The sequence below is a fragment of the Lithobates pipiens genome, unplaced genomic scaffold (genome assembly GCF_037356315.1).
Source record: "Lithobates pipiens isolate NorthernLeopardFrog02 unplaced genomic scaffold, aLitPip1_a1.2 Scaffold_8, whole genome shotgun sequence".
NCBI classification, from domain to species: domain Eukaryota; kingdom Metazoa; phylum Chordata; class Amphibia; order Anura; family Ranidae; genus Lithobates; species Lithobates pipiens.
The window spans coordinates 616,748,341-616,768,881 of record NW_027507903.1 but is presented as its reverse complement, the minus strand read 5'-3'; the positions used below and the strand labels follow the sequence as shown (position 1 = coordinate 616,768,881).

At 48.2% G+C, this 20,541-nt stretch overlaps 1 protein-coding gene across 5 annotated transcripts in view; it reads right to left on the bottom strand.

The window, feature by feature from the left end:
• Positions 1–20,541, bottom strand: part of KDM6B (lysine demethylase 6B) — a 169,075-nt gene that overhangs the window by 63,300 nt on the left and 85,234 nt on the right. For 2 of the 5 annotated variants that reach the window (XM_077470688.1, XM_077470691.1), the window contains exon 1: positions 8,655–8,921. The exons of the other annotated variants lie outside the window; for them this stretch is intronic. The gene's annotated coding sequence lies outside the window, so the exon portion shown is untranslated. Of the gene's footprint in view, positions 1–8,654; positions 8,922–20,541 lie in introns of those variants that run through there. 5 annotated transcript variants of the gene reach the window in all.

The window sequence follows — 20,541 nt, the reverse complement described above, 5'->3', positions numbered from 1 at the left end:
AAAGTGATCCCATCAAAAAGAAAGCAGCATCAAGCAGCTATACAGTGAAAGGCAACTAGAAGAGCAGTATGGCCAAAATGCTAGTCCATGCTTAACAGGCAAGTGTTTCAACACCATGGGGTAGTGTCACAATTTACTTGTTTCTTCCCATCACTCAGACATTCCTAGTAGACCCATTATAGTAGGCTGCTTCGTTGGCCAATCTTCATGTATATGGTGTGGGCAAGCTCCATTACAATACGCAATCGGCAGCACAATACACACCCAGCAGTGTCGGAAGCTTCAGATTTTTCATCTAGTGTAGCTCAGCAAGAGAGAGTGAAGAAGCGTGGGTGTTAGGACAGGGGAGTTTTAACTCCCCTGTCCAGCCCTTTTTTTTTCTAGTGACGGTCACTTTATACAGCACCTGTTGGGTTAGACACATAGGTGTCTTGCCAAAATTGTATTGGAAGCTACAAAAGGCCGAGACGGTCAGCTTCATCTGTACTTTACAAAGCAAATTACTGACCCAAGACGGGTACGCAGTGCAGTTGGTGCTCCTGTCCTGTAAAGTCCAGAGACCAGTAACGTCTTTGTGGTGCATGAACATGTGTTATGGCTTGTGTTGATGTGCATTGCCTTAAAAGCAGCCCATTTAAAAATGAATGGGATTTCTACACACCAAAAATGCAGGAGAGAAAAAAAATAAAAAAAGAAGAAGGACCGCAGACCGGGGAAAGTGGCCAGAGACAAGAGAAAAAGGGGCCTGGAGATGAGAAAGAGCCCGGAAATGAGAAAAGGTCCCGAAGACAAGAGAAAGGGACCAGGACCTGCATGTGCCAACCCTGCCATCCCTTACAGGCCGATTTCTCTATAAAAGGAAACCTGAATTTAAATATCGTAAATATGGAAGCTGCCAGTCCCCATCTAAAAATGTTAATTGCCACCCTCCAGAATGATCCATCAGCATAACTAACTAGACTTGGATCAAGAATGACCTACTCTGTCGCGATTAAGCGATACAAAAAATTTAAAGCGGTCCAATCAAATTATTTTTTCTTGGTAAATGCATTTTAAAAAAGGAATAGTATGTATTATCTCTCACAAATAACAGTACTTTCCCCAACAATGCCTCTGGATTTTCTCTTTTCTCTCCAGAAGGAAGAAGCCATCTTTATTCAGACAGACATCACATGGGGTCACAATTTACCTCCTGGACTGAGGTGCCGGTTCAGAGCAGACGCCTTCGTTCACAAATGTCTAACCCAGGTCAACCCTTCCTGCAGCTTTTACCTTGGAATTGGCCCACATGCTACAGTGGCTTTATTCTGATCACTGGACGAGAAGAGAACGGGAAAATGCTGCTTTCTGCATGCAGCAGACTGACGACATCACCCCAGCCTAGGCTTTTTAATGGAATCATATATGGTCATATCACAAATTTGTTCATAGAATTTTTCTGAACCATCACAAAAATTCAGCCCGAGACAATAAAGGCAGCAGTTTTCCTGGTTGAGCTAGTGCCCTCCGTAGTTCTCATTCACTCAAGAGGTTGTGCTCTTGCCTTCAAGAACTGCTTGGAAAAAAAAAAAAAAAAAAAGTCTGCTGTATCCAGATAGAGATTTATTAAACATGGATAATAAAAAACCATTATGAATAATATGCATCTTTTCTATTTCTTATCTATATGACGATATCTCTCTAAATACCATCTGAATAATAAATAGGCTCCTGAAGAAGCGACCCAGGCCACAAAACATGTAGAGTGATCACTACCAAGACTACCAAGCATTTTACTCCCAATCTTTAATAGATGTAATCTCAAAAAAATAAAAATCTCATCATTTTTAAAGAGACAATTATTAATACTTTTAAAAAAGGAAATGGTTACATCTGCAGATTTCAGTAAACGAATCCCTGGTGGTAGTTCCCCATCACTTCCTGTTCCCAATGACAGGAAGGGAAATCTCCCCAAGGAGAAAACCGACAATGGTTGTAAACACTCCCTCACTCTCCATCTAACATTTAAAGCTGAACTCGGGGACAAGCAAATATTGTCCTAATCCATTTGTTCTGTATATTCTTCCTGGAAGAATATACCCCCCCCCCCCCCAAAATCCTACCCAAGCCTCTACTCTCTCCAGCTATGTCCACGATCTCCTCAGCCATCATGGACACTCCTTATTGTCTGAGACAGAGCAGCGGCACCATTGGCTCCCATGGTTGTCAAAGTCAGTCAACCAATCAGGGGAGAGAGGGGGCATGGCCAGGCCGGGGGTCCATCTCTGAATGGATACACGGAGCTCTGACTTGGCTTGGGTGCCCCCTGTATAAAGCTGCTGGCTGAGGGGCACTTAAAGGGAGGGAGGGGCCATGAGCAGCAAAGAGGGACCTGAGAAGAGGAGGATCCAGGCTGTTCTGTGCAAAACCAACTGCACAGAGGTGGTAACTTTTTATTTTATTTTATTTATTTATTTATTTTTTTTAACAAAAGTTCTGTTTAGAGTTGTGCTTCACATATTTCATGGCCATGCATTTTTAACTCCCGAAAGAGAAAGAAAATACAAGCCCAACAATAAAATTTACCGACTATGTGGCCGACCCAGAGGGAATTCTGCCCAGTGTCCTTTTTCCAAATGGGAAGCACTGAAGAAGAAAAAATAAAAAATAAAAAAATCACTCCTTACCATGAAACGTGCAGCTTTGCCCACTAGGTCTACCTCCTACCGTAAACAGGCAAGACGCACACACTATATTTAAGGATGTCTAGCACTGGGTTGCAAGACTTTTCACCCACTGGACTGGATGGGCACAGACAACTGATACTAGGGATGTCTGGTCCATCCTAGGATGCAAATGAACTCCTTCCAAAATAGACTGGGTGGGATACAGAACTGGTATTTAGGGACGTCTGGTCCTGGGATGTGAATTATGCCTTCCCCAAATGGATTGGGCGGGCACACACACACACACACACAAAACTTAAATTCAAGGATGTCTGTTCCTGGGATGCAAGTTAACTCCTCCCCCATTAGGCTTGGTGGACACAGAACTGGTATTTAGGGATGTAGATCAACTCCTCCCCCAATGGACTGGGTGGGCACAGACCACTTATATTCAAGGATGTCTGGTCTTGGCATGTAAATGAATTCCTCTCCCATTAGACTGGGTGGACACAGTACTGATATTTAAGGATATGTGGTCCTGGGATGTAAATTAACTCCTCCCACAATGGCCTGGGAGGGCACAGACAGATGGTACTTAGGGATATCTGGTCCAGGGATGTATAACAACTCCTCCCCCAATGGCCTGGGTGGGCACAGACAACCAATACTTAGTGATGCGTGGTCCTGGGATGTACATTAACTCCTCCCCCAATGGACTAGGCGGGTACAGACAGCTGGTATATAAGGATATCTGGTCTGGGGATGTATATCAACTACTTCCCCCAATGGACTGGGTGGGCACAGGAAGCTGGTATTAAGGAATGTCTGGTTCTGGGTTGTAAATTAACTCCTCCCTCAATGTGCTGGGTGGACACAGAACTGGTATTTAGGGAGGTCTGATCCTGGGTTGTAAATTAACTCCTCCCCAATGGACTGGGCGGGCACAGACAACCGATACTTAGAGATCCTCGGTCCTGGGATGTATATCAACTCCTATTCCAATGGACTGGGTGGGCACAGACCACCTATATTCAAGGATGTCTGGTCCTGGGATGTAAAGGAACTCCTCCCAAAATGGTCCTGGGATATAAATGCATTCTTCTCCCAATGGACTAGGCTGGCACACACAACTTATATTCAAGGATGTAAATGAACTCCTCCCCCATTAGACTGGGTGGACATGGTACTGATATTTAAGGGTATGTAGTCCTGGGATGTAAAATTAACTCCTCCCACAATGGATTGGGCGGGCACAGACAGCTGGTATTTAAGGTTGTGTGGTCCTGGGATGTATCTCAACGCCTTTCCCACTTAAGGGCAAAGGGGCCTACCTGGGATATAGTAAACAACTCCAGAAGCCAGTTTGAAGTTTCTGCGAAGCCCCTTTAAAATTCTTTACCCGAGCTGTACTAGACCTTCAAAGTGCTAGAATAGTTCATCCGGTCTGACTTTTTATTTTTTTATTTTTTTTTTTATCAGGGGACGATAACCATCCCTATCTAAGGATGGAGGGTTTGGTCCGAAGATAACCATGTATTCAACTTATCTAAATCTGATTAGCGCTAATCTTTTAATACTGAAGCGTGCCTTCCTCTTTAAATACAATTACACACACACAGCCCAACTGACTCCTAAAAATAAACTTACAGTGCCGAATATAAATATCACTCGGCGCATTCTGCACCGCCTGTTAACCCCTCGTGCCACTGCCCACTAGGAGGGCGACCACGTACGCAGGACCGTGTACAGCATCTTACCTGCCAGTCCTGTCACAAAAAGTAGATTAACCCTTTCTGGGAGTACAGCGTACCATACACAACTAGCTGGTCCTGTCACCCAGCACATTAACCCTTTCAGGGAGCAGCGCATACGATAATTACCAGCTGGCCCTGTCACCCAGCACATTAACCCTTTCTGGAGTACAGTATACTATACACAAAAAGCTGGCCCCGTCACCCAGCAAAATTAACCCTTTCTGGGACTAGAGCATACAATATATAACCGGCTGGCCCTGTCACCCAGCACATTAACCCTTTCTGGAGTACAGTATACTATACACAAATAGCTGTCTCTCTCACTCAGCACATTCATTTTCCATGTCTTCTCATTAACCCCTTCCCTAGTGCCAACTCCACCGCACAGCAAGCATGTTCAAGACCCCATTTTTCTGCATATTGACCCCCTCCATACAACATATCAAAATATTAGAGATCAGCCTTTTCATATACCCAATATCCAGCAATCCTGATCCACTGCAGACTTTATATTGTACTACCAATGCTGATCACTTAACCCTTTCGTAGACCACATTACTCCCTGCACCCCCCCCCCCCCCCCCCCCACACCCAATTGGGCACACACCGTTTCTATCAAATCAGAAGGACACCATTCAATAACGCCACGGATTAACCCTTTCCATGTCTCACTATACTCATGGTTACCTCAGGTAGCCTATTAACCCAGAAACAAGGCAACGTGAGTGGTGGCGGATCGCTTACTGGGTCACACTGCACATTACATCATCGCACAGGCCTCCGTACAAATATTCTCCAGTTATGTCACTCCTAGGTCTGTACATTCAGGTTAACCCCTTTCGCATGAACCATGCAGCGTAATCATGTCTATACAAACACACACACACACACACACTTGTTTGGAATCTGCGAGTTGTTTGATGTACATCGCTGCATAATATGATGGCACTTTAAGCAAAAAAATAAAAAATAAAATGACAACAAGTCTTATAACAAAGCATCATACAACACTTACCATTCCTGTCTCTGGAGTTTATTAACCCCTTAACAGCTTAGATCATAGTAAAAAAAGACTCACCATTCCGGTTCCAGAACCCATTAAATCACATTGTAGAATGACAAAAAAAAATAAACCCCCCCCCCCCCCCCCCACACACACACACCTCACCAGTCTAGGAAGCAACACCCTAGTCAGCTTTCAATAGGAAAAAAAAAAAAAAAACACCCCCCAGCTCACTGGCCCAAGGCGAGGCGGCCGCGGCGCTCACTGGCCCAAGGCGAGGCGGCCGCGGCGCTCACTGGCCCAAGGCGAGGCGGCCGCGGCGCTCACTGGCCCAAGGCGAGGCGACCGCGGCGCTCACCTGTCCCAAGGCAACCCAACAGAGGCGCTCACCTGTCCCAAGGCAACCCAACAGAGGCGCTCACCTGTCCCAAGGCAACCCAACAGAGGCGCTCACCTGTGCCAAGGCAACCCAACAGAGGCGCTCACCTGTCCCAAGGCAACCCAACAGAGGCGCTCACCTGTCCCAAGGCAACCCAACAGAGGCGCTCACCTGTCCCAAGGCAACCCAACAGAGGCGCTCACCTGTCCCAAGGCAACCCAACAGAGGCGCTCACCTGTCCCAAGGCAACCCAACAGAGGCGCTCACCTGTCCCAAGGCAACCCAACAGAGGCGCTCACCTGTCCCAAGGCAACCCAACAGAGGCGCTCACCTGTCCCAAGGCAACCCAACAGAGGCGCTCACCGGTCATTAGAACCCAACAGAGGCGCTCACCGGTCATTAGAACCCAACAGAGGCGCTCACCGGTCATTAGAACCCAACAGAGGCGCTCACCGGTCATTAGAACCCAACAGAGGCGCTCACCGGTCATTAGAACCCAACAGAGGCGCTCACCGGTCATTAGAACCCAACAGAGGCGCTCACCGGTCATTAGAACCCAACAGAGGCGCTCACTGATCCATATAACCTAAAGAAGGCGCTCAAAATAACCCAATAGGGGAGCTCACCGGTCCCGTCACACTGCATGTCACCTCATTCCCAAGCTACAAAAGTAGACCCTGATCGTGTCTCAGAATTTATTAACCTTTTCCTACACATTGGGACATCATTAAAAAAAAAAAAAAAAAAAAAAAAAAAAAAAGGCAAGCACAGTACCCGATATGACTCGTATAATGAGGCCATACACACATGCATTGGATTGCTCAAAAGCTGAATGGCTAGAAGACTAATGGATCCCGCCTTTGCCCAACGTGTTCACTAATCAGTGCATATCAGGTGATCGTTCTTCCTATGATTAGAAGCATACGACGCCGGCTCTCATATCTACCTTATCCGGCACAGGCTGTTGTACAGTGAGGGGAAAAAAATATATTATCAACCCATCATACTGCATGCAATTGGTGCGGTCATGTGACAATCTCTGACTTTTAATGGTTATCTAAGACAATTTAGGACAGAGGCACATAGGTGAACAAAGAGGGGTACAGACCAAGAGATCATGGCACATTTCACCCACTCCCCAGGAGTTAATTGCCGGCTTTATCACATCGGATACACACGTATGTGGTACTAGTCTAGCACAATAGGCTGATCTCAGACAGTCAATGGCACACCACAGGAGTCTGCCCTACAAGGAGAAATACAAATCTTACAGATAGCACTACATTAGAGAGCCCTGGTGAATGCAGCACACAGTATACCCAGAGGAACATTAGATCCTAACCAGTATTGATTCACCTGTCTTTACATGGCTGCATTAGTGCAGAGATAAGACGCGCTACTGGTTTAGATGTCCAGCCGGCACTGTGTACGTGCAGAAAGTCACCTAGTGCTACTGCGCCCCAGCACTGCCAGACAGCCACTGTCCCTGTGCACTACACCCTGGCTGCCAGTTCCTGTGCACTGCACCCAATTAGCTGATGTCCCTGTGCACTGCACCCCAAAAGCTGAAGTGCCTATTTGCTGTACCCCATTCAGCTGCTGTCATCTGTGCTCTACTGCACAATCAATGCACTGCAATTCAGTTACAGACTATCAACTGCTGTCTCTGCACACTGCACTCCTTTCACTGCCCATCAGCTGCTGTCTATGTGCACTGCACCTCATTACTAACCCATTAGCTGCTGTCAGTACACTGCACTCCACCGGTTGTTCTCCTTGTGCATTGCACCCCTGCATTACCCATCAGCTGCTTTCTCTGTGCATGTCACCCCACCAGCTGCTGTCTGCACTGCACACCCATTACTACCCATCAGCTGCTTCCCCCCTGCACTGCACCCCACTAGCTGTCCCTGTGCACTGCACCTCCATTACTTCTCATCAGCCAATTTATCTGTGCATTGCATGGCACCCCATTGCTCCTCAGCTGCTTTCCCTGTGCACTGCACCTCATTACTGTCCACTGCATCCACATTACTGTTCAGCAGCGCGATTTCTCTGTGCACGGCAATCCATTACAGCTCAGCTGCTTTCCCTGTGCTCTGCAACCCCTTTACTATCCAGCAGCTGATTCTCTGTACCCCATTACTGCCCCCCCCCCCCATTACTAGTCAGTCGATTTCCCTGCACTGCACCCCACCACTACCCAAGAAGGTGCTTTCCCTGTGCACTGCACAAAAATTACCATGAATGGGCTACTTTCCCTGTGCACTGTACCCAATTACCATTAAATAAGCCGCTTTCCCTGTGCACTACACCCCATTACTGCCCACTGTACTCCTATTACTAATCAGATGATTTCTGTGCACTGCACCCCACCAGTTACCTCTGTGCTCTGCACTGCATTACTGCACCCCACCAGTTGACCCTGTGCTCTGCACTCCATTACTGCTCACTGCACCCACCAGCTGTCCCTGTGCTCTGCACCCCATCAGCAGTCGCCACTGTAGCACTGCACCCCCCCCCCCCCCCATGCATGCATGTCTCCCTCCTCCTGAGCACTGCAATCCAAGTCTCAGCCAATCAGCTGCCGTCTCCGCACACTGCACCCCGGTCACTGCCTATCAGCTGTTCTTCTATTCGCTGCATGCCCCCCCCCCCCCCATACACTGACTTCCAGGCTCCATGTCACCGGCCATTAACCCCTTCCAGCCAACCCATTGTAATCCGCCCAGCCTGTCCCCGAGTCCCCCCGGCTCAGCCGGCGCCGCACGTCCTGCGGTCCCTTTAAATGGCCATTTAAATCCCCTCCGTCCCTTTAAACCGGCGCGTGCCGGCAGCGTGCAGAGAGAAGAGCCGAGTCCAGTGCTGAGTACCTGATGAAGGGGGTGGGGGAGGGCGCTGATCACTCCGCTCTGATCATCCCGGGAACCGTCATCACCATCCTCCTTCTCTCCGGAATAATCCCACCAGAGGCTCCCTGTGCCCCGTGCCTCCCTCCCTGCTCCTGATCACAGTCCGGGTGTCAGGACACAGATCTCCCTCTTCTCCTTTCTCTCTTTCACACTCAGTCTGCCTTTCTCTCTCTCTCTTTTTTTTCCAGTCTGTATTCAAACAAAGAAAGCTCAGCTCCCCTCCCCTCCCCCAGATCTGTCTCTGCCCTCCTCCACCCCCCCCTCCGGAACACCAGCCTCGCTTTCACAACCCTATCCCTCCTCCTCCCTGACAGCCCCCCCTTCCCCAGCCTGTCCTCATCTCTTCCCTGACATCCTGTGCCTACATTTCCTGCCTGACATCTGACCAGACCTGCCCCCACCCTACCCTGTGCATGGTGATATCTACTGCAAGGGGATAAAGTCCTTGTCTGTGTCCTGGGTGACCTATACAGAGAAGGCTGTGCTCAGGGTGACACCAATCAGGGGATAGAGCCCCCTCCCCCTGCAGGGTGACACAGACAAGAAAGAGAGCCCCCTCCCCCTGCAGGGTGACACAGACAAGAAAGAGAGCCCCCTCCCCCTGCAGGGTGACACAGACAAGAAAGAGAGCCCCCTCCCCCTGCAGGGTGACACAGACAAGAAAGAGAGCCCCCTCCCCCTGCAGGGTGACACAGACAAGAAAGAGAGCCCCCTCCCCCTGCAGGGTGACACAGACAAGAAAGAGAGCCCCCTCCCCCTGCGGGGTGACAGACAAGGAAAAGCCTCCTCACCCTGCAGAGGGAGGGGGCTCCATTCCCCCGGTCAGTGTCAGAGGAGGCTCTCTCCCTGGTCTGTGCCGCCCTGCAGGGGGAGGAGGCTCTCTCCCTTGTCTGTGCCGCCCTGCAGGGGGAGGAGGCTCTCTCCCTTGTCTGTGCCGCCCTGCAGGGGGAGGAGGCTCTCTCCCTTGTCTGTGCCGCCCTGCAGGGGGAGGAGGCTCTCTCCCTTGTCTGTGCCGCCCTGCAGGGGGAGGAGGCTCTCTCCCTTGTCTGTGCCGCCCTGCAGGGGGAGGAGGCTCTCTCCCTTGTCTGTGCCGCCCTGCAGGGGGAGGAGGCTCTCTCCCTTGTCTGTGTCGCCCTGCAGGGGGAGGAGGCTCTCTCCCTTGTCTGTGTCGCCCTGCAGGGGGAGGAGGCTCTCTCCCTTGTCTGTGTCGCCCTGCAGGGGGAGGAGGCTCTCTCCCTTGTCTGTGTCGCCCTGCAGGGGGAGGAGGCTCTCTCCCTTGTCTGTGTCGCCCTGCAGGGGGAGGAGGCTCTCTCCCTTGTCTGTGTCGCCCTGCAGGGGGAGGAGGCTCTCTCCCTTGTCTGTGTCGCCCTGCAGGGGGAGGAGGCTCTCTCCCTTGTCTGTGTCGCCCTGCAGGGGGAGGAGGCTCTCTCCCTTGTCTGTGTCGCCCTGCAGGGGGAGGAGGCTCTCTCCCTTGTCTGTGTCGCCCTGCAGGGGGAGGAGGCTCTCTCTGCAGGGTGACACCGACCGGAGGGGATAGAGTCCCCTCCCTCTGCAGTGCGACACCGGAGGAGATAGAGTCCCCTCTCTCTGCCGGGTGACACTGGCCAGGAATAGAGCCCCCTCCCTCTGCAGGGTGACACCGACAAGGCATAGAGCCCCCTCCCCCTGCGGGGTGACACCAACCGGGTATAGAGCCCCCTCCCCTTGCAGACATCGATCGGGGATAGAGCCTGCTGCAGGGTGACACCAACTGAGGATAGAGCCCCCTCCCTCTGCAGGGCGACACAGAGAGGAGGGAGGGTAAAGCCGCCTCCCACTGCAGGGCAACATCGACCAGGGATAAAACCTCCTCCCTCTGCAGGGTGACACCGACCGGGGATAGAGTCCCCTCCCTTTGTGGGGTGACACCGACAAGGGGGGGTGGGGGAAATAAAGCCCCCCTCCCCTGCTGGGTGACACCGACAGAAGGGGGCTACGAGTGCAATTCTCCCCCAGGGCAACACCAAATAGAGCCATGTCTCCTCCTCCTGCAGGGTGACACCAGAGTTAAATCTTCTCTTGTAGGGTGACACATATGGAAAAGTGCTATTAGTCTGTCTTCCTGCTGCAGGGTGACACCAATTATAGCTATGTCTCCTGCAGGGCGACAATTATAGCCATGTCTCCGCCTCCTGCAGGGTGACACCAATTATAGCCATGTCCCCGCCTCCTGCAGGGTGACACCAATTATAGCCATGCCCCCGCCTCCTGCAGGGTGACACCAATTATAGCCATGTCCCCACCTCCTGCAGGGTGACACCAATTATAGCCATGTCCCCACCTCCTGCAGGGTGACACCAATTATAGCCATGCCCCCGCCTCCTGCAGGGTGACACCAATTATAGCCATGTCCCCACCTCCTGCAGGGTGACACCAATTATAGCCATGTCCCCACCTCCTGCAGGGTGACACCAATTATAGCCATGCCCCCGCCTCCTGCAGGGTGACACCAATTATAGCCATGTCCCCACCTCCTGCAGGGTGACACCAATTATAGCCATGTCCCCACCTCCTGCAGGGTGACACCAATTATAGCCATGCCCCCGCCTCCTGCAGGGTGACACCAATTATAGCCATGTCCCCTCCTGCAGGGTGACACCAATTATAGCCATGTCTCCTCCTGCAGGGTGACACCAGCCACTGCCATGTCTCCTTCTGCAGTTTGATACAAACAGAAGGGAGCTATGAGTCTGTCCTCCTACAAGGTGACACCGATCATAGCCATGTCTCCTCCCCCTGCAGGGTGTCACAGAAGAGATCTAGGGTATCAGTGATATGGGACTCTGCACTCTCCTCCCCCCGGGTGACACAGTAACAGATGAGAGCAAAGTCCCCTCCCTTACAGTCCTACAACTTCTGCAGCCTTGCAGTGTGACACACAACCTGTCTGGCGTGTAAAGCTGGTGTTTGGCGGGTGTGACCCATTAAAAGGGAGGCAATGACTTCATGGGGGGGGGGGGGGGGTGTCAGGAGGAGACGCCTGAAGGATCAACAGTAACCTGATTAAATAATTCTAGATTGCAGGCTAGCAGCACCACAATAGGCACGGTAGAGCCCCAGGTATACACAGACGCGGGCACACTCGGTAGGGGCTCGTCGTTCCTCGGCACAGACACAAAGAGTCGGTCTATAGGCTGAGCTGCATGTACGTACACACATATACACACAGCTGTATACAGCTCCTGGCCCTCTGCCCAGACCCCTTTCTCTGGTTATATTACATAACATCTGGAGTCTGTCCTTAACTCACCCCATATAGTGCACCTCCCTCCCACCGCTGACCTCCCCTTGTGAGCTAGAAAGAAAGAGGTATGGAAGGAGGGGGGAGCCAGAGGTGTGTGCGTTTTGGGGGGGGGGGGGGGGGGCAGCTCACAGATGTGTGCGCGAGACCAAAGAAAGTGAGCGAAAAGAGGCCGCGCTATCGTTCAACACTTAGAGTCAATAAAAGGAACAACATTCTACTGTTGTATGCCCAGCTTTAAAGTCAATAAGAGGAAAAAAAAAAAAAAAAAAGGCGGCTTTGAAGACTTTTGGGTTGAGCTTTAAATCAAGTAGATGGAATAGCGAAGGTTTCGTTGAGCGCTATTTTACTGAAGGCGACGGTTGCCCCGATGTTTCTGCTATGAGGCACACTTGTCATTAAGATGAGCTTTGCGAACTAGCGGCACGGTTCAACATGCCTGCCTTTAAAAGTATTGGAATAGATATAAAAGAAAATTTATATATATATATATATATATATATATATATATATATATACTGTACGTCATCTCTAACAGACGCATACTTCTTCTAACAACGCACCCCCACGTGTAGATACCTTCTGTTATAAAAAGGCAACCTTGCATCTCAAGGTGGGCATGCCAGCTCCTCGTGTACAATCAAACCATGACCATAATGGTTGGCCTTTTGGCTAAGGCTGGTTGCACGCATAAGCAGGAGCTTGACATGTTGGTGCGCGTGTTAGACTGCATTGTCCTGCATCCCTGAAGCTGGGAGTGCTCTCGCTCTTTTAAAACACCTTCTCTCCTGGTGGCTGGTGCTGTGTCTTCTTGCCTGCTGCCCCGTGTGCACAAAGATTTGATTCCCCTGTTATTGATTAGACTGCCCGACCCGGCTTTTGTCTTTTGCTCCTTTTTCCAACTCTGCCTGTCGAGGACAGTCTCTTGCTTTGCTGCCTGCCTTGACCTCAGTCTGGATACAGTCTGATGTCCGCTGCCCGCCTCTACCTTTGCCTGGACACAGATTACACTCTTGCCTGCTGCCTGCTCTGAACTTTGGCTGAACACCGAATATGCTCTTGCCTACCTCAACCTGTTTGGATACCAGCTATGCTCTTGCCTGCCTTGACCTTTGCCTGGACACCAGCTATGCTCTTGCCTGCCTTGACCTTTGCCTGGACACCAGCAATGCTCTTGCCTGCCTTGACCTTTGCCTGGACACCAGCAATGCTCTTGCCTGCCTTGACCTTTGCCTGGACACCAGCAATGCTCTTGCCTGCCTTGACCTTTGCCTGGACACCAGCAATGCTCTTGCCTGCCTTGACGCTTGGCTGTAATCAAGAGGTTTGCCAGCACACCAAGGATCTTCAAAGTGGAGTCCAAACTTTTTTTTTCCAAATGCCCGACAAAAGGGTCCAGCGTGACTCCAAAAACGTTAAACTCTTACTTGTGATCTGATCATGCTTTCATAAAAAAAAAAAAAAAAAAAAGTTTGGACTCAACTTGACAATCCACAGTGTGCTGGCAAATATCTTCATTATGGCTTTCATGATCTAGACTCCAGCTGGGGGTTGCAAGAGCACCTGGTACCCTAGAGCTTTCTCCTGGAAGCATTGTGATGCAAATATGGATTCCTTTGGCTGGACACTGACTACACTCTCGCCCAACTACTTTGCCTGAACACTGGCTACATTCTTGCCTGCCTTGACTTGGACCCCGGCTACGCCCTTGCCTGCCTTGACTTGGACCCCGGCTATGCCCTTGCCTGCCTTGACATTGGGCTGGACACCAAATTTTTCTCTTGCCTGCCGCTTGCCTCCGATTTTGTCTGGATACTGCTTGGCCTCTACCTTTGCCTGAACATGACAATGCTCCTGCCTGCTACTCAGGGCAGGACTTAGGGTGTTGGGGGCCCCTGGGCTTGAGTCACTTTCGGGCCCTACCTTTCATACCTTACAGTATTTATCGGCGTATAACACGTGCCGGTGTATAACACACACCCCAAGTTTAGGAGGGAAGTTTAAGGGAGGAAAAAAAAAAAAAAAAAAAAAAAAAAAAAAAACACACACTTACATTTAAATGCCCATCAATGCAGCCTTATCAGTGTCCATCCGCAGCCTTGCCCATCCATCTGCAGCCTTGTCATTGCAGTCTTGAAGTTTAAAAATGGCACCACCAAGATACAGAGTCCTGTGTATCTCAGCTGCTCTCGGGTCCTCGGCGGTATAACGACATATTCGGCAACCCATCGCAGTTTGCTACGGAAGTGGCGTTCCGTTGCCGCCATCTTGCTACACCCCACACTCGTCCACAGTAAGGATACACTAAGAAGGGTTAAAGCGGACATGTTGTTACACCCAACGGAGTTTTGCATTTTACACGCATTTATAACAGTAAAGTCAGTTTTAGTGAAATACAGGACTTAGAACTCCGTCTGACTACTTAGATCTTGAATTTTAAAAGCAGCGGAAACCCTGCCCATCTCACAGGTTTGCTAATCTGACAGAAGTTCGCTGCTTTTAAAATTCAACATCTAAGTAGTCAGACAGAGTTGCAAGTACTGTATTTCACTATATACTAACTTTAATGTTATAAATACGTCTAAAATGCAAAGCTCCGGTGGGTGTAACATGTGCGCTTTACCCCTTCTTAGTGTATCCTTACTGTGGACGAGTGTGGGGTGTAGCAAGATGGCGGAGACGGAATGTCACTTCTGTAGCAAACTGCGATGGGTCGCCGAATAGGTCCTTACAGTGGCTCTCAGGTCCTCTCGCAGTCCCGAGCAGAGCCAAGAGTAGCCGAGTGCACTCGGCTCGGCTCACAGTCACGCCCAGTCCCTGTTTTATGTCCATCATGGGCGTGACTGTATGCGGAGCCGAGCACACGCGGCTATGTATCTCGGCGGGGCCCATGGGCTTGAGCCCAGTCAAGCCCAATGGAAAGTCCTGCCCTGCTACTTCCCTACACCCTTTATTGGACACAGACTACACTCATGCCTGCCACCCACATCAACCTTTGCCTGGACATGGACTAGGCTTTTGTTGGCTGCCTGTCTCAACACAAATACACTCTTGCCTGCATTGACACCAACTACGCTTTTTCCTGCCTCTTGCAAGGATACAAACTATGCTCCTGGGTAGCATCTGCCTCTATCTTTGTCTGGACAATGAATATGCTCTTGACTGCCACCTTCACCAACCTTTGCTTGGACCAACTATGCTCTTGCCTGCTTCCTGCTCAACCTTGGCTCGTCCTCTGACCTTCGGTCTTTCATATCCAGTCTCCGTATCGTAGGGACTCTGTTCCCGTGAACTCATGGTGGAGCTATCCTGAGGGGTGGCAGCCTAGTTAGAACCCGCAGAAAAGCAGCCCAGGGGCCACAAGCCCATACCCCTTTTCCACCATTCTGTGGACAGGAATACAAATTAATCTGGCAGATAATAGGGGGCTAAACTGCTTTCAAATTTATTTTTCTCCTGCCTAAAATAAAATGGTATTTTTAGGACACTGAACAGTTGACTGGTTCGCCAATAATAATATAACTTCTCAGCACTGCATCTGAAGGTCGAAGACATAATGGATAGCCAAGGTCTTTGTGTATAGAAATGGTGCACCTTAACCGCTGTAGTCCCGGTGCCATTTTAAAATGGTACAAGGACAGTGGCCATTTGTCCCAGCTGCTTTTAACCACTTCCATACTAGGCCAATTCTGACATTCCTCTTCTACATGTAAAAAAAAAAATTTTTGTTGAAAATTACGCAGAACCCAGATTTTTTTAAAATTTTTTATGTCACACGGTATTTGTGCAGCAATTTTTCAAATGCAAATTTTTTTTTTCATGAATTTAAAAACAAAAACAACATTTACCAATTTTTTGTATAATGTGAAAGATGTTACGCCGCGTAAATAGGATACCTAACATGTCACGCTTTAAAATTGCGCACTCATGGAATGGCGTTAAACTTCAGTACTTAATCTCTATAGGCTACTTTTTTTTTTTTACTACAGGTTACCAGAGCTACAGAGGATGTCTCATGCTAGAATTATTGCTCCTCACTCTAACGTTTGCGGCGATACCTCACATGTGTGGTTTGAAAGCCATTTACATACTGTATGCAGAGTGACCTACGTATGGGTCTCACATGAGCACAAGGGGATGGGATCGCTTTAAAAAATTTTAAAGAATTTTTTTTTTTTTTTTACACACTCTAAAATTTAATATTTAAATTTTGTGATCCCTTTTATAATAGGAATAAGGCATACCAGGTCCTCTTTATGGAGAGAACTGAGGTCTATAAATCCATCTCAGATTTTCCAGTAAAAAATAAACAAACAACAAACAACACAGCAGTGTTTACATCTGCTGGCGCCAGAAGTGACATCAGGACGTCACTTCTGGCCTCCGAGGGTCATAGAGCTGGCCAGGGACCATCTGGTTGTCCCCGCCCAGCACCAGTAAAAGCAATCAAGCGGCTGATTGCTTTTACTTTGCAGGGAATCGCTGCTGATAAAATAAAAATTTAATATGTGAATGATGCCTGCAACTGGATTCCAGGTTGTCATATGGTGGCCTATGGATGGGAAATGGTAAAATCTCCTGCAGCCTGGGATGCAATGTCAAACCCAGGAGCTGAAGAGATTAGCTCTTGGCCTTTCAACTGCTTCTACAGTTCATTCCATAGTTGAATTTTGTAGAAGCAAGTTGTACATACAATACTTCTGCATTGTGTTTACATCAGAAGTGTAGTGACACCATGAGTGATGAGGACAGAGGCTCCAACAACACTGCTGCAGCTCTGTCCACCCTCAACCTGCAGTAATAGATCATTGTTTTAAGGATCAATTGCTGGCTGATTGCAGCCAGCAATAGGTCACTAATATAACATGATCTGATGATCTGTTGCTGCAGCATTGTATAGAGGGTTCTTAGCAAATCTAGACCTCCCCCATGAAGAAAAAAAAAAAAAAAAAGTGTATACACACACACACACACACACAATATCAGTTTAATTAGCAGACCAAGAAAATAAGGAATGTGTAATACCAAGGACATAAAAATTGGGAAAAGATAAAAAATCTGGGATTCAAGGTGATTTAGGTAGAAAAAAAAAAAAAAAAGGGGTCAGTGGACTAAAGTGGTTAAAAAGGGATACATTTCACAATTGAACTTGGTTGTAATGAAGATCTTGGTTATAGGGGAAAAAAAAAAGGTGTGGGGGGGGGGGGGATGGGGGGGGCGACAAGCTCAAGGCCTGAGGCCATCTTAACTGATTTTAGCATGCATAATAGAGGAGTTTGCTCTTTGCTGTGGCCCTTTTTTTGTTTCAAAGTATACGTACGGTCAAAATAATTTTTTTTTTAGTTTTGGCTAGAGTAGGATTCCCCCCCCCCCCCAAAAAAAAAAAAACCCTTACATAGCAGTTGGTGTCAGCAGGAGGGGGAATAGCGCCACCACCCTGGTGTCAGCAGGAGGGGGGAATAGCGCCACCACCCTGGTGTTGCAAAGTTTGGGGGGTAACCTTCCTCTGCTTTCATTTTCTGGCGTCTCCTGTGCAGAAAATGAAATGAAATCTCACAGATCTCCTCAAAAGGTTGCTCTTAACAAAAAAACGGGGCGCCCTTTATCCAATTTGGCAATCCAAAATTTCAGATCTCCAGGAAAAAAAAAAAAAAAAAAAAAAAAGTCTAATGAAAGCACCGTTAAAAATGTTTTGATATTCGCGTTCGCTTAATACATAGCAGCAAACACGTTTTGGCAGCATTGACATTTCCCCCTTCATCAGGGAATGAGATAAATATTTTGGGAGCTCAAAAAAAATTGGAATCAGCCATTAAGCCTCAACCCAAGGGAATGAAAAAGGCAGCCCCTGCACCGCAAGGGTTAAATCAGCCTCTCAACCTTTTCAACATGGAGGAACCCTTGAAATAACTTTCCATCTCAGGAAACCCCTGCTAAAAATGACTAGACCTACATTAGCGTGATGGTCAATGGGAAGAATGCTCCTTACTCTTGTGGACATTTGGGAAGAGTCCCCCTCCCCCTTACAAATGGCTAAAAAGATCAATGTTGTCGTCAGGGGGAACTTATCTGAGAGGCAGGAATTGCTGTAGGAACCCCTAGCAACCTCTGGAGGAACCCTTGGGTTAAATGCTTCAGTAGGGAGCTGCAAAAAGCAGTTTTACTTACCCCTATCATCTGCTCCTGCAGGCTCCCTCTTCCCCATGTCTCAGCAGGTGCAGGCTCTCTGACTTTAGCCAGTCCAATACAGAGCCCATAGCCTTGCATTAGACACAAGTATGCCGAGGGATTGTCCACTGCCAGAGGGGAGTAAAGTGCCAACTGTTGGGGGACGGGGGTAAGCAAAACTGCTTTTTGGAGGCGCTCTACACCCAAAATGAGCACTAACCCTTGCTAGGTCATCATTTTGCCTCCGGAGATGGGTTTGAATTTAAACCACCTTTTTAAATTTTATTTATTACACCTACCCCTCCTATTAGTCAAACCAAACTGGGTCTTGTTTTCAACCTCACCAAGCCCTGATAAAAAGGTGAAGTGTTGGGGTCCATGAAATGCATTGGCTGTTCTAGGTTTCCTTGTTATGAGCAAACACAAATATTAAAATATATTAGACTCTTAGATCTTTGACTTTTTAAAACAAAGAAAAAAATTCCTGTATTCATTGGTGTATAACACTCACTTTTTCACCATGAGAATTGGGTGCAAATAGTGTGTGCGTGTTATACGCCAATACTTTAATTTTAGCGGCCTTGGAGGGGACGGGGGGGGGAGAAGGATGCGCCATCAGATTACATACAGCGAGAATCTCCCGTTTACTTGGCAGCCTGTAATAGGAAGTCCATCTCCTGAGCCGCCATTGGACCACTTTTCTGTCCATCATAGGAGATTCTCACTAAATGGCTGCAGATGGGCATCGATCAGGCTGCATTGATGGCAATGCTGCATTGATGTGGACGGTTGAGGCTGCATTGATGGCACTTGTGATGCTGCAGATGGACATTGATTAGGCTGCATTGATGAGGCTGCAGATGGGCACTGACCCTCATTTTGCTTCAAAGCTCCTTACTTAAAATTTTAGTTTTTTTCCTCTTAAAATTAATGTGCGTGTTATACGCCGATAAATATGGTAACTGAGAGGGGTTTTAACACTTCCTTACCCCATATTCTCCCCTACCGATGGGGGGGGGGGGGGCGACAAATGGAGGACTTGGTGATTAGGGAAATCCAATGGGAAGTTTGGGCTTTTGGCATAAGAGGATCTTGTGATGGAGGGACACTGATGTGATGGGGAGACACTGATGTGATGGGGAGACACTGATGTGATGGGGAGACACTGATGTGATGGGGAGACACTGATGTGATGGGGAGACACTGATGTGATGGGGAGACACTGATGTGATGGGGAGACACTGATGTGATGGGGAGACACTGATGTGATGGGGAGACACTGATGTGATGGGGAGACACTGATGTGATGGGGAGACACTGATGTGATGGGGAGACACTGATGTGATGGGGAGACTCAGATATAAAGGAGGACTGATCCAATGGTGAGTCTTGTGAAGTTGGGACTTCTTCACATGAAGGGGGGGGGGGGGGGGAAATCAGATAGTGTGTCTGTATCATGAAGGGGGGGGAACCTTCTGATCTGAAGGTGGGTCTTATTCGTGAGGGGGGGGGGACCTCTCATCTGATGGTGGGACCTCTATGTGAATGGGTAGTTGTGTCCATCACTCCAGGCTCAGGTTTCTCACTGATGGTGACATTTGCATTTTTCAGGGGTGCCTTGAGATTTTGAAAACCTTTAAAAGGGTGCTCCAACTGAACACTGCTGGTCTTCAACTGCAAAAAATAAAAAATAGACTCCATATAAAAGCCCATAGACACTAAATACGTATTAAGGGACTCCCTTTGATGTTCTGACCCAGTCATTACGCACCTAAGGCATGGGATCTCCAGTAGTGTATATGAAAAAGTTACTTTTCAAAACTACATGAGTTTGAGCCTTGCTTTCATAACTCGGAATTGCAAATATTTGGCCACAAAGACCATGGAAGATGTGATTAAAAGAAAACTAAACATCAAGTGTTTATACGGATTCATATTTTTCACCACAGGCTCACACATTATGAGACTTCAACACCAACTGTGGTCTGATGTTCTCCGTTCTCAGGTCAACTTAAAAAAAAAAACAAAAAAAAAAAAGTGAAAAACCATTAACTCATTTCGTAGTCAAGGAAATATTCTGACTGCCCGATTTATCCTGTAAAAAAAACAATTGTTTGTAGGACAATGGGGGACATTTATGAAGCTAAAGCAAAACTGCAATTGTTAAAAAAAAAATTAAATAATAAAATCTTTGTAGAAATGTAAAAGTCTGACAGATAGTGGATACAGGTTTTAGCTTCACCGGGTGGAAAATAACTGTCGGTATACTGGGCCATTGTTCATAGGCTTGTTACTAGTAGCAAGATCAGTTTGTAGTTTCTCTTAGAACAGAAATACATTTTCGGTGATCACGATGACATATCCGTTCATGGAAATATTAATGTCATTTAGATCTTGCTA